The sequence below is a fragment of the Podarcis raffonei genome, chromosome 7 (assembly GCF_027172205.1).
Source record: "Podarcis raffonei isolate rPodRaf1 chromosome 7, rPodRaf1.pri, whole genome shotgun sequence".
Classification (NCBI taxonomy): domain Eukaryota; kingdom Metazoa; phylum Chordata; class Lepidosauria; order Squamata; family Lacertidae; genus Podarcis; species Podarcis raffonei.
Window position 1 is genome coordinate 13,500,070 of NC_070608.1, and position 12,694 is coordinate 13,512,763.

Sequence of the window (12,694 nt, forward strand, 5' to 3'; positions counted from 1 at the left end):
AGACTGGTGACTGGGAGTGGCCGCCGGGACCACATAACACCGGTTCTGAGAGATCTGCATTGGCTCCCAGTACGTTTCCAAGCACAATTCAAAGTGTTGGTGCTGATCTTTAAAGCCCTAAACGGCCTCGGTTCTGTATACCTGAAGGAGCGTCTCCACCCCCATCGTTCAGCCCGGACACTGAGACCCAGCGCCGAGGGCCTTCTGGCGGTTCCCTCATTGCAAGAAGTAAGGTTACAGGAAACCAGACAGAGGGCCTTCTCGGTAGTGGTGCCCACCCTGTGGAACACCCTCCCTTCAGATGTGAAGGAAATAAGTAGCTATCCTATCTTTAAAAGACATCTGAAGGCAGCCCTGTTCAGGGAAGTTTTTAATATTTAACACTGTATTGTTTTTAATACTTGATTGGGAGCCGCCCAGAGTGGCTGGGGAAACTCAGCCAGAAGGGCGGGGTATAAATAATAAATTATTATATTATTATTATTCACCCACATAATGCATGCATGCATAAGGACTGGCCACCCTGTCATCAGGTGTTAGTACTAACATAGAAAAATTGGTTTTGGCAAGTCTTGCTGTTCCCCCACAAATTGAGAAAATAGCTTGATTCATTCCAAGCCAGCCAGATCATAGTCCTGTTGAGAATGTGAATGCCCCTTTTACCATATGTGGTGGGAATGCAGAGAAATGAAGAAATGTTGGGAAATGATATATAATGAATTGAAGAAAATGTTTAAATTAACATTTGTAAAAAAAAATAAAAAACCCAGAAGCATTTTTGTTAGAGATGGTAGGAGAAGACCTGCCAAGGAAAATAAAGAATTGAGCCAGTGTGGTGTAGTGGTTAAGAGCGGTAGTCTCGTAATCTGGGGAACCAGGTTCGCTTCCCCGCTCCTCCACTTGCAGCTGCTGGGTGACCTTGGTCTAGTCGCACTTCTCCGAAGTCTCTCAGCCCCACTCACCTCACAGAATGTTTGTTGTGGGCGAGGAAGGGAAAGGAGAATGCTAGCCGCTTTGAGACTCCTTAAGGGGAGTGAAAGGCGGGATATCAAATCCAAACTCTTCTTATTTATGTATGCTACAATGGCGGCAAGAGTCTTGTTAGCACAAGGATGGAAGAATGAGGAAACCCCGACAAAAGAACAGTGGCAAGAGAAATTGATAAAGTATGCAGAACTGTCAAAACTGACATACAAATTGCGAGACAAGGACAACTGTGACTTCAAAGAAGAATGGGAACTTTTTACAAACCACCTAAAAAGACAGCAAAATGAATTGGACTCCTTGGCAGGTTTTGAATAAACCTACACAAATTTATTGATTGATAACATAATAGATAATGTTAGGATTTATATAATTTTACAATATGCAGAGAATAACATGTATTGAGATATCAGAGAGGAACTGAGGGAAGAAGGGGAGAGGGAGGGAGGGCTCTTTGGCAAGGGGGTTGGGGGGGAGGAAATAATGAAGAAGATATGTTTTGATAATTTGTTGTGTTGAAATTCTTAATAAAAATTATTTTTGTTAGAAAGAGAGTGTGAATGTCCCAGTCCAATGTGAGCTTCTAAGTGCCCCCCCTGACCCTGCACCTCTCACTCCTGTGCACCCCTAAATTCTAATACCTGCTTGCAGAAACATCTATGTCTCTTGCTGATCTCGCTCCCTCTCTCCCTCCCACATGAAACATTTCTAAACATTCCTGTTACAGCAGTATTTCAAGCATCCCAGAGGGAAGGGAAAGGGACATGAGGTGAGGGGGGCGGGACCTTTGTTGAAGACACTGCCAGAGCCAGAAAAATGGGTGAGAAGGAAATTGGAAGACCTTTTCAGGTTAAAGTTGTAATCCAAGCCAGAGAAGGAATGGGAGGGTGGGTATGACTCAGTTCAAAACACCTGTAGGCTTTTTTTGGTTTATGCCAAATTCTAATTCCGAACTAGGCTATTCTTATTTTTATTATTTATTAAACTTACTAGTCGTTGCTGGGTTGTTGTTTTTTTAAAAAAAAGTAGCTCAAAGCATCTAACCCCAAATCAATAAATAACACCTGCATTTAAACCAGCATAAAAGTGAAACAGAATAAAATATAAAACTCTAAAAGGCAGGACTGAAACTTTCCACCCACTGAAGGAGGCAACAAATGATCAAAAAGCCAGAAAATAAATGTTTTTGCTTGGTGCCTAAAGATAAGCAATGATGGTGCCAGGCGAGAGCATTCCACAAGGAGGGAGCCACTACTAAAAAGGCCTGTTCTCGTGTTGCTACCCCTCTTGACCTCCCATGGAGCAGGCACATGGAGGAAGACCTCGGATGATGATTGCAGGACCCAGGTCAGTTCATATGGGATGGGGCTGCCCTTGAGGTACTGAGGTCTTGAGCCATGTAAGGCTTTGCAGATCAAAACCAGCATTTTGAATGGAATTATGAAGCCACTGAAAGGATGACTTCATCTACCTTTTGTCAACGCTTGCTTTCTGGGTGCTTTTAACATATTTCAAGTAGGATATGGATGACAAATGTGATAGCCCTCTCCCATTCTTTGCCCCCTGATCAATATATTAAAGAATATAATTGTTTCTGAACATACAGGCTTATTTTAGCGATCTTATCAATCCGTTGTAGCAAGAGCTGCCCAGAACATATGGTGACATCCTGGTTTTCTCTGGAAACAGCTGTAACCAAGTTGAAAGTTATTTAACAATACAGTGGTACCTCAGTTTACGAACTTAATCCGTTCCAGAAGTCCGTTCTTAAACCAAAGCGTTCTTAAACCAAGGCGTGCTTTCCCATAGAAAGTAATGGGAAATAGATTAATCCGTTCCAAACGATGAAAAATAACCCCTAAAACAGCAATTTAACATGAATTTTACTATCTAACGAGACAATTGATCCATAAAATGAAGGCAATAATCAATGCACTGTACTATAAAATAAATAAGACAGTATTGTAGATGATAAAAATTAAAATTATTTTTTTTTCTTACGTGCACTGATGATAGTCATTGTTTGGATGGGGGGCTTTTATACATTTCTGCAGTCACACAATCAATCAGTAGCTGAACTGGATTCTACACACAGTCACAAAAACAAAGTTACAAGCCACAGTCACAAGTCAGTCCCATAAAACGAAGAACAAGTCACAGTCAAAAAAATGAAAAAGCCACACAAACAAAAACCCAACAAGATAGCAAAAACAAAAACTCCAAATATCACCTCTGTGTTGCGTGGGTGCTCGGGACTCAACAGCCGGCAGACTTAACAGGAAGTCTCTGATTAGCAGCAGGGAAAACATGTTCAGCTTTCAAGACAAAGTTCACAAACCAAAACACCTACTTCCAGGTTTGCAGTGTTCTTATACCAAGTTGTTCATAAACTAAGCTGTTCTTAAACCAAGGTACCACTGCAATAGAAAAAGGTGTGTGTGTGTGTGTGTGTGTGTGTGTGTGTAAAATGCAGACATAGGTTATTTTGCCAGAGAGATTCAAGGACGTGCTGGAAACTTAGGGTGTCGCAACAAAAGTGGGAGGAATCATTCTGACACTCTAGCAAAAAAACCCCCAGCAACATCCACTTAAATATAAACAAAACTGTTGCGATTAAAAAAGTATCAGGTACTGATTGACTGATTGACTGTATGGGATTGGCAGAAATGACTGGCAGAATCCGTGACCAGAGAGAAGAGTCGGCAGAAGAAGATTGGAAAAAATTTAAGGACTACTTACAAAAATATTGTAAAATTAAGGAATGTTGAATGATGCTGGATTGAAATTGAGTGGTTTCTAGCTGCAATGATATAAAGGAATATGAAAAAAAGGATTGGATAGAAAACAAGGTGTTATTATAAGCTGTAATGCTTTAAGTTAAGGATTTGCTGAACAAATAATTTGAATTGGAATACAAGAAGGGGAGGAATGAGGAGGTCAGAGAAATATGTTATTGAAAAGTATGTATTATGAACTATATGTTTTTTTAATTCTTTTGTTTTGTTTTTTGTTTGCATAAAAAATTGAAAACTTTAATAAATATCTTTTTTAAAAAAATAAAAAAGTATCAGGTAAATGCACTGAAGCATGTGGGATGAATGAATAATTAAGTGAGAGAATGGAGGATGAATGGCCATTGTCACCACTAAGCTACCGCCCTTTCCATTTGAAAGTGGTGCCCTGAGCCACTCTGCCCTCTCTCCCCTTCCCTTTCTCTTTCTTCCTAAATGAATCAGCACTTGTCATACTATTCGATATTGCGTCAACCATCTGTGGGTTGCTTTGACAGATATTATGTGAGTGACTGCACTTTGGACGTGGGTATTGGCTGGCGACTTCCGGGTCTCCAGATCCTGCTTCTTAAATTCCGCTGGTGTCGTCAGTTCCAGGGCAACCTCGCTTGTTTCTACACTGCCAGAGCAGTGGGACCAAAATCTGAGCCTTGTAGGAGGAGTTTATGCCATGACTCCTCTGTTTGCCAGCATTGCCCGACTATCATTGACTCCCAGTACGTTTCTGAGCACAATTCAAAGTGTTGGTGCTGACCTTTAAAGCCCTAAACGGCCTCGGCCCAGTATACCTGAAGGAGTGTCTCCGCCCCCATCGTTCTGCCCGGACACTGAGGTCCAGCTCCGAGGGCCTTCTGGCGGTTCCCTCCCTGCGAGAAGCAAAGCTACAGGGAACCAGGCAGAGGACCTTCTTGGTAGTGGCTCCCGCCCTGTGGAACGCCCTCCCATCAGATGTGAAAGCGAAAAACAACTACCTGACATTCAGAAGACATCTTAAGGGAAGTTTTTGATGTGTGACATTTTAGTGTATTTTTGGTCTCTGTGGAAGCCGCCCAAAGTGGTTGGGGAAACCCAGCCAGATGGGCGGGGTAAAAATAATAAATTTATTATTATTATTATTATTATTATTATTATTATTATGAGGAGGAGGAGGAGGAGGAGGAGCCAGCATCTCCCCACAGTCTCCAGTGGCATGGGGAAGAACATTTTAGTTTGGGTAATTTTTTAGTCTGTATAAAGGGCAAATAAGAAGTGACATGACAGAAGTTTATAAAAGCAGTGCTATTTTTCCAGAAAAAGAGATGCCGCAACTCACCATGAACGACTCCCTCGTTCTCTTAGAATGGCAATGGTGCCCACCTTAGAGGTGCCAGAACTGTGTTTCGGTGAGATCCAGCTGGGGGAAAAAATAGCTCTGTATACAGAGACTGAAGCTGAATGTTGGAAGACTTGGGACAGATAAAAGGAACAGCTTTGGCCCTGTATACAGTGGTACCTCGGGTTACAGATGCTTCAGGCTGCAGACTCCGCTAACCCAGAAATAGTACCTCGGGTTAAGAACTTTGCTTCAAGATGAGAACAGAAATCGCGTGGCAGCAGTGGGAGGCCCCATTAGCTAAAGTGGTACCTCAGGTTAAGAACAGTTTCAGGTTAAGAAGGGACCTCCAGAACGAATTAAGTTCTTAACCCAAGGTACTACTGTACCTCAAAGAGCGTCTCCACCCCCATCGTTCTGCCCGGACACTGAGGTCCAGCTCCGAGGGCCTTCTGGCCATTCCCTTGCTGCAAGAAGTGAGGTTACAGGGAACGAGGCAGAGGGCCTTCTCGGTGGTGGCGCCCACCCTGGGGAACGCCCTCCCATCAGATGTCAAGGAGATAAGCAACTATCTGACTTTTAGAAGACATCTGAAGGCAGCCCCTGTTTAGGGAAGTTTTTAATGTTTGATGGTTTATCATGTTTTTAATATTCTCTTGGGAGCCACCCAGAGTGGCTGGGGAAACCCAGTCAGATGGGCAGCATACAAATGTTATTACAGGGGTACTTCGGGTTAAGAACTTAATTCGTTCTGGAGGTCTGTTCTTAACCTGAAACTGTTCTTAACCTGAGGTATCACTTTAGCTAATTGGGCCTCCCGCTGCTGTCACGCTGCCACCGCGCACTTTCTGTTCTCATCCTGAGGTAATGTTCTTAACCCGAGGTACTATTTCTGGGTTAGCGGAGTCTGTAACCTGAAGCATCTGTAACTTGAGGTACCACTCTATTATTATTATTATTAGTAGTAGTAGTAGTAGTAGTAGTACTAATGTTGCTTATGCAGCACATTGTTAAACTATGGAACTCCCTTCCACAGGAGTGGTGGCCACCAACTTGGATGACTTTAAAAGAGGGTAGGACAAATTCATGGAGGAAGGGGCTATCAATGGCTACTAACCACGATGGCTATGCTATTCCTCCACAGTTGGAGGCTGCAGTGCTTCTGAATACTGGAAGCCACAGGAGGAGGAGAAGAGAGCTCTTGTGCTCAGGTCCTTTGTGAGGGTTTCCCACAGCCATCTGGTTGGCCACCGTGAGAACAGGACGTTGGACAAGATTGGCCATTGGCCAAATCCAGTAGGCTCTCCTTATGTTCAGATGCTAGCTGTGTTTTAGCAGCCTGGGCTTAACCATTTTGATGTGAAGAGGCATAATAATAATAATAATAATAATAATAATAATAATAATAATAATAATGATGTTATTTATATCCCGCCCTCCCCAGCCGAAGCCGGGCTCAGGGCGGCTAACAACAATAAAATAGTACAACATTCTAAAATCATTTCATTATAAAATTAATTCAACTCAGATTGATGGCAACCATTAGGCTAAAGTTCCTTGAAGATTGCCAAAGGAGGGAGTCAGGCTGCGCCCTGACCAAAGGCCTGGTGGAACAGCTCTGTCTTGCAGGCCCTGCGGAAAGATGTCAGGTCCCGCAGGCCCTAGTCTCTTGGGACAGAGCGTTCCACCAGATTGGGGCCACAGCCAAAAAAGCCCTGGTTCTGGTTGAGGCCAGCCTAACCTCTCTGTGGCCTGGGACCTTCAGGATGTTTTTGTTTGAGGACCGTAAGTTCCTCTGTGGGACATACCAGGAGAGGCGGTCCCGTAGGAATCCCAACTCCACTTACCTAGGAGTAGGCCACATTGAATTAAGTGGGCCTTACTTTTGAGTAGGCATGGCCAGGTTTGCAACCTTAGGCTCGCCGCCTGGAGATTCTGCAATCTTCAATAGCAAGCAACCGCATTACTGATCAGAAACTGAGCTGCTTCCTTGAGCGACAGGAGGGCCATTTCTTGCGGTGACCAGGGCTATATTTGACTTCTTAAGCAATGTCAGCTTTTGCATGCTGAATTCCTTGGCTAATAGCCAGAAATGATGTGTAATACTTAAGACACACTGTTGTTACTTAATCCTTTCCTAATCTGAAATTTGCGCAACAGGGTAAAAAAAAAAAAACACTAAGAAAAGCCAGTGAGCACACCATTGCTAACCATTTATCAGATGTTGTGGTGTTGTTGCAACTGACAGATGCAAACCCTTTTACTGTAAACAGAGGCTTTCCTGGAATACTTTTTTTTTAAAGCATTTTTCAAAAAAAATCCATAGTATTGGCCAATGCAATACAGGGTCTCTCTTTTCTGGAAAGGCTTAAGTTAGAAGAGAGAGGGAGAATGTGTCATCAAAATCCCCCAAAGGGGATTGTTTGTTTGTTTGTTTGTTTGTTTGTTTGTTTCATTTATATCCTACCATTTTCCTCCAAGGTGCTCACAGCAACCCTGTGAGGTAGATTAGGTCGAGAGGCAGTGACTGGACCAAGGTCAACAGTGTGGTGTAGTGGTTAAGAGCAGTAGACTTGTAATCTGGTGAACCGGGTTCGCTTCCCCGCTCCTCCACATGCAGCTGCTGGGTGACCTTGGGCTAGTCACGCTTCTCTGAAGTCTCTCAGCCCCACTCACCTCACAGAGTGTTTGTTGTGGGGGAGGAAGGGAAAGGAGAATGTTAGCCGCTTTGAGACTCCTTCGGGTAGTGATAAAGCGGGATATCAAATCCAAACTCTTCTTCTTCTTCTTCAACTAGTGGATGAGTGGAGAGTCGAACCCTGGTCTCCAAGGTCCTAGTCCGATACTCTAACCACTATGGCACACTGGCACCAGCACACGCCAGCCTTTTCAGAACAAGAGCCTGGCACGCAAAACGAGTTTCGCTTTTAAGCTTGTATTGTACATAATGCCATCTTCTTCCTCTCCCTCCTTCCTTTTTTCCCTCCTTCTTGTAAAAGCTTTAGATAAGCAAAGGAACATTCTGGTGATGCCAGCAGAATGGCCCCTCGCGGCTAGTGTGTTGCAAAATGAGCAGCGACTGAGAGAGTTATTGCAGCAGAACAGGAGATACAGTGGTACCTCGGGTTAAGTACTTAATTCATTCCGGAAGTCCGTTCTTAACCTGAAACTGTTCTTAACCTGAAGCACCACTTTAGCTAATGGGGCCTCTTGTTGCCGGAGCACAATTTCTGTTCTCATCCTGAAGCAAAGTTCTTAACCCAAGGTACTATTTCTGGGTTAGCGGAGTCTGTAACCTGAAGCGCCTGTAACCTGAAGCGTATGTAACCCGTGGTACCACTGTATTGTCCTCCTGTTTCACGGGCTGCAGCTCCTTTATCCACCTCCAGGAGAAAGCAACTCAAGAAGTTTATTCATTGGTCCTCAACGCTTTCCCTTGGAAATATGCGGGTGATAGGATTTGTAGTCCAAAATATCAGGAAGGCACCAAATCAGGAAAGGCCACTGTATACTAATGCATAAGGCTGCCAAGACTATTTTTTAAAAATTGATTAAATTGTCTAATATACTCTGATATTAGACAATCAATAATTGTGGATTGATTAATCATCCTAAATTGGAATGTGCTATGCTTTTGTTATTTGATTAAATCACCTGATATACTCTGATTTAATAATTGTTGATTGATTTATAGACCCAAGTTGGAATGTGTTACGCTTTTTTATTATTTGATTAAATTATCTGATAGACTCCGATTTAGTAATTGTTGATTGATTCATCGACCTGAGTTGGAATGTGCTATGTTGCTCTTAAGACTGAACCTCCCGTTTCCACGCGATTGGAGCAATTCTGCATCGACGGTCATGCCTAGCAGTTCCCTCAACCAATGAAACAGAGGAGGTGGGGCTTCTGAGCTTCTGGCTGCCATTGGCTGGACTGCTCTGATGTGAGAGAAAGGCAGGGGATCCAGTGCAAAAGACCCAGGGCTTGACCCTTCCCACCCCAAGACACCCCTGAACACATCAGAAGCAGCTCCCCAAAATTAACCAACTGGGCCTTTTTGATTGTGGCTCCCTGTTTGTGGAATTCTTTCACCAGTGAGGTCTACCTGGCACTATCACTAGCAGCTTTTCTGTGCCAGGTAAAAATTTACCTTTCCCTACCCTCCACAAGCTATTAATGGACCACAGCAGGCATCCCCAACCTTCGGCCCTCCAGATGTTTTGGACTACAGTTCCTATCATCCCTGACCACTGGTCCTGTTAGCAAGGGATCATGAGAGTTGTAGGCCAAAACATCTGGAGGGCCGCAGGTTGGGGGTGCCTGGACCACAGGGGTGAGACTTGTTATTGATGAGTTGTTGCTTTTGCTGCTATTTTATTGGGGTTTTATTTTATTTTATTGTCTTGGATTTTTAATGAACTGCTATATGTTGTTTTTTTATTATAACCTATTTTTAATGTATACTCTCTGCTCATAAAAAGTGACCAATACTTTTTAAAAAGGAATGATATCAACATTTGCTCTCCCAAAATCTATCTATTAATCCAATGAAAGTGTCCTGACTGAAATTTAAGCCCTCTTTTAAAGTGCTCCCACCGAAAACAAGTGGAGTTCAAAGGAGTGATCGGGGTGTTTTTAATTTATTTTTTAATGTATTGTTTTTGCAGGATAACCGGCTATATAACCAACATGCACAATTCTATTTAATGCATGAAGGTGTTAAGACCAGAGTAAGCTTTCCTGTCAAGTTTAGCTCATCTGGGATTAGGTAACCAAGCCTTTGTTCCACTTCCAGTCTATCTGAGAAGCTCAGTGTGTGAAGAGTCTAAGTCTAAGAGTCTACATGGCTCTCACAAGCCACTCTTGAGTTTCTTTACCAATAATTTAGGAACTTTCACCACTAAAACTAAACCAAGTTTTACTGCCTGTGCAACTTTTCAGGCTGATGTATTGAAAAGCACATAAATCTGACCTTGGAAGGGTTTGTAAGTAAACCATTTTTTAACTTACCAAATGTGTGGTCTTTTCCTATGCTGGGGGAAGAGGGACACTTTGGAACTCACATGGACACATGTTAAAGTCCTAACAGCCTATGTTTCCACACTTTCCTTTGCTGCATATTTTGCGATTTTTAAATCTCCGCTGGAGTTCTCTCACCAAAGAGTACTTGCCCAAACTTGGATCTTGGTCTCCTAACAACTCTTAGCCACATTAACAACTATAGCTCGCGGGATTCTTTGAGGGGACACTGTGCATGTTCCTTTGGCAAGGAAAAGCAGCCAATTAATTTGATTAATAATAATAATTCACTCTGGGTGGATAGTTTCTGAGTCGTTTTATTGTCTTCCACAGAACCCGGTGGATTGCTTAACAACCAACCTACAGAATGCTTCTTCACACCAGGGCAATGCCCGACCTAACCTCTTCTGTCTAATTAGAAATTAATTGCTCGTTAGGTTAAGGAGCCCTAAACAACCTAATGAGTCTCTGAGCCCTCTCCTATCAGTCACGGTTTCCATTCCCGCATAAGAAGCAACACCCTGCACCCTGTGCAGATATCCAGTCATCAGAGATGCCTGACGGTCCAGCGAAGGCATGGGGCATGCCAGGAATGCACTTGTCTCTGCAACTCCACCGTCCCGGAGTCGAGAGAAGTGTTACCTCTTGCTCTGTGAATTCTATTTATTTTGGTCTTCTGTGCATGGCTCGCCGTTGTTAGGGGCATGATTGCTTCACGCAGTTATGCTAATGTTTGCGCTTCGCAGAACGTAATTGATACCCGAGCTGCTTCCAGGCCAAATATGGAAGCAGAGTCCAGCACATTAGGCTTGTTTTTCTTCTTCCGTACTGTAAATAAATGGAGAGAGTCAAGCTGTAAAAGGGTGGGGGACTTTTAAAATGCCTGCTCTTTTGCAGCTTGCATACATATATATGTCTCAACAGCGTCTCCTCCCTTCTTCTTTCATTGGGGATTATGGGTATGCAGCCAAGGGCCAATAATTGGATTTCATGCTGTGAGCAAATGCTTTTCAGGTTCCGCGAACCATATCCTTGTAGCCTTCTCTCTGCAAGTGTGCTAAGTGGATGTCACTGGACTTCAGGCCACCTGGTCCCATGGACGTCTGTGCAAAAATCCACTCGATTCATCACTGTATCTAGAGGACCAGGGGAGATGCAAAGGGTAACTGCAGCACTTGAAGCCACAAGGTCTCCCATATCCAAAATTAGAGGTGGGGAACCTGTGTCATTGGACTCCAACTCCCTTCAGCCCCAGCCGACTTGGCAAACAGTCAGGGATGATGGGAGATGTAGTCCAGCAGCATCCCCACAGCCACACGAGCTCCAAAGACAAGGCTCTTTCAATTTTAACGCACCCTATGTTGAGGCTTCCTGCCAACCTAGCAGTTCGAAAGCACGTCAGAGTGCAAGTAGATAAATAGGTACCGCTCTAGCGGGAAGGTAAACGGTGTTTCCGTGCGCTGCTCTGGTTCGCCAGAAGTGGCTTAGTCATGCTGGCCACATGACCCAGTAAAACTGTCTATGGACAAACATCGGCTTCCTCGGCCAGTAAAGCGAGATGAGCGCTGCAACCCCAGAGTCGTCCTCGACTGGACCTAATGATCAGGGGTCCCTTTACCTTTTTATGTTGAGGCTTCCCTCCAAGATGTAACTTGGGGAAGGTCCTGTAGGTTCAGTGGCACGGCGTCTGCCCTGCATGCAGAAAGTCTTGGGTTCAATCCTTGATATCTCTTTGTTGTTGTTTAGTCGTTTAGTCGTGTCCGACTCTTCATGACCCAATGGACCAGAGCACGCCCGGCACTCCTGTCTTCCACTGCCTCCCGCAGTTTGGTCAAACTGTTCGTAGCTTCAAGAACACTGTCCCACCATCTCGTCCTCTGTCGTCCCCTTCTCCTTGTGCCCTCCATCTTTCCCAACATCAGGGTCTTTTCCCGGGAGTCTTCTCTTCTCATGAGGTAGCCAAAGTATTGGAGCCTCAGCTTCAGGATCTGTCCTTCCAGTGATATCTGGAGAGCCACAGCTGGTCAGCAAACAATGCTGAGCTCAGTGGTCTCACTGTGTATAAGGCAGCTTCCTATGGCTGTGCTGGGGCACAGGGTAACCTAATCAGGCTGCCTCGTCTATGTACACAACACGGTCAAGATAACTTCAGGGAAGTAACTTGAGATATGATGGCGTCGGACATCCACTCAGTTCATGGGTGCGATGCTTGCTCTGTGTGACAACACCTTCAGAATAGTGCAGGAAGCCACAGCTAAGAGGAAGAAGAAGAAGAAGAAGAGTTTGGATTTGATATCCCGCCTTATCACTACCCGAAGGAGTCTCAAAGCGGCTAACATTCTCCTTTCCCTTCCTCCCCCACAACAAACACTCTGTGAGGTGAGTGGGGCTGAGAGACTTCAGAGAAGTGTGACTGGCCCAAGGTCACCCAGCAGCTGCATGTGGAGGAGCGGAGACGTGAACCCGGTTCACCAGATTATGAGTCCACCACTCTTAACCACCACACCACACTGGAGCGCACCCATGCTGTTGTTTTGATTGAGGGACTCCGGCCATCCTTCTCCTCTCCAAAAGGAAACTGGTA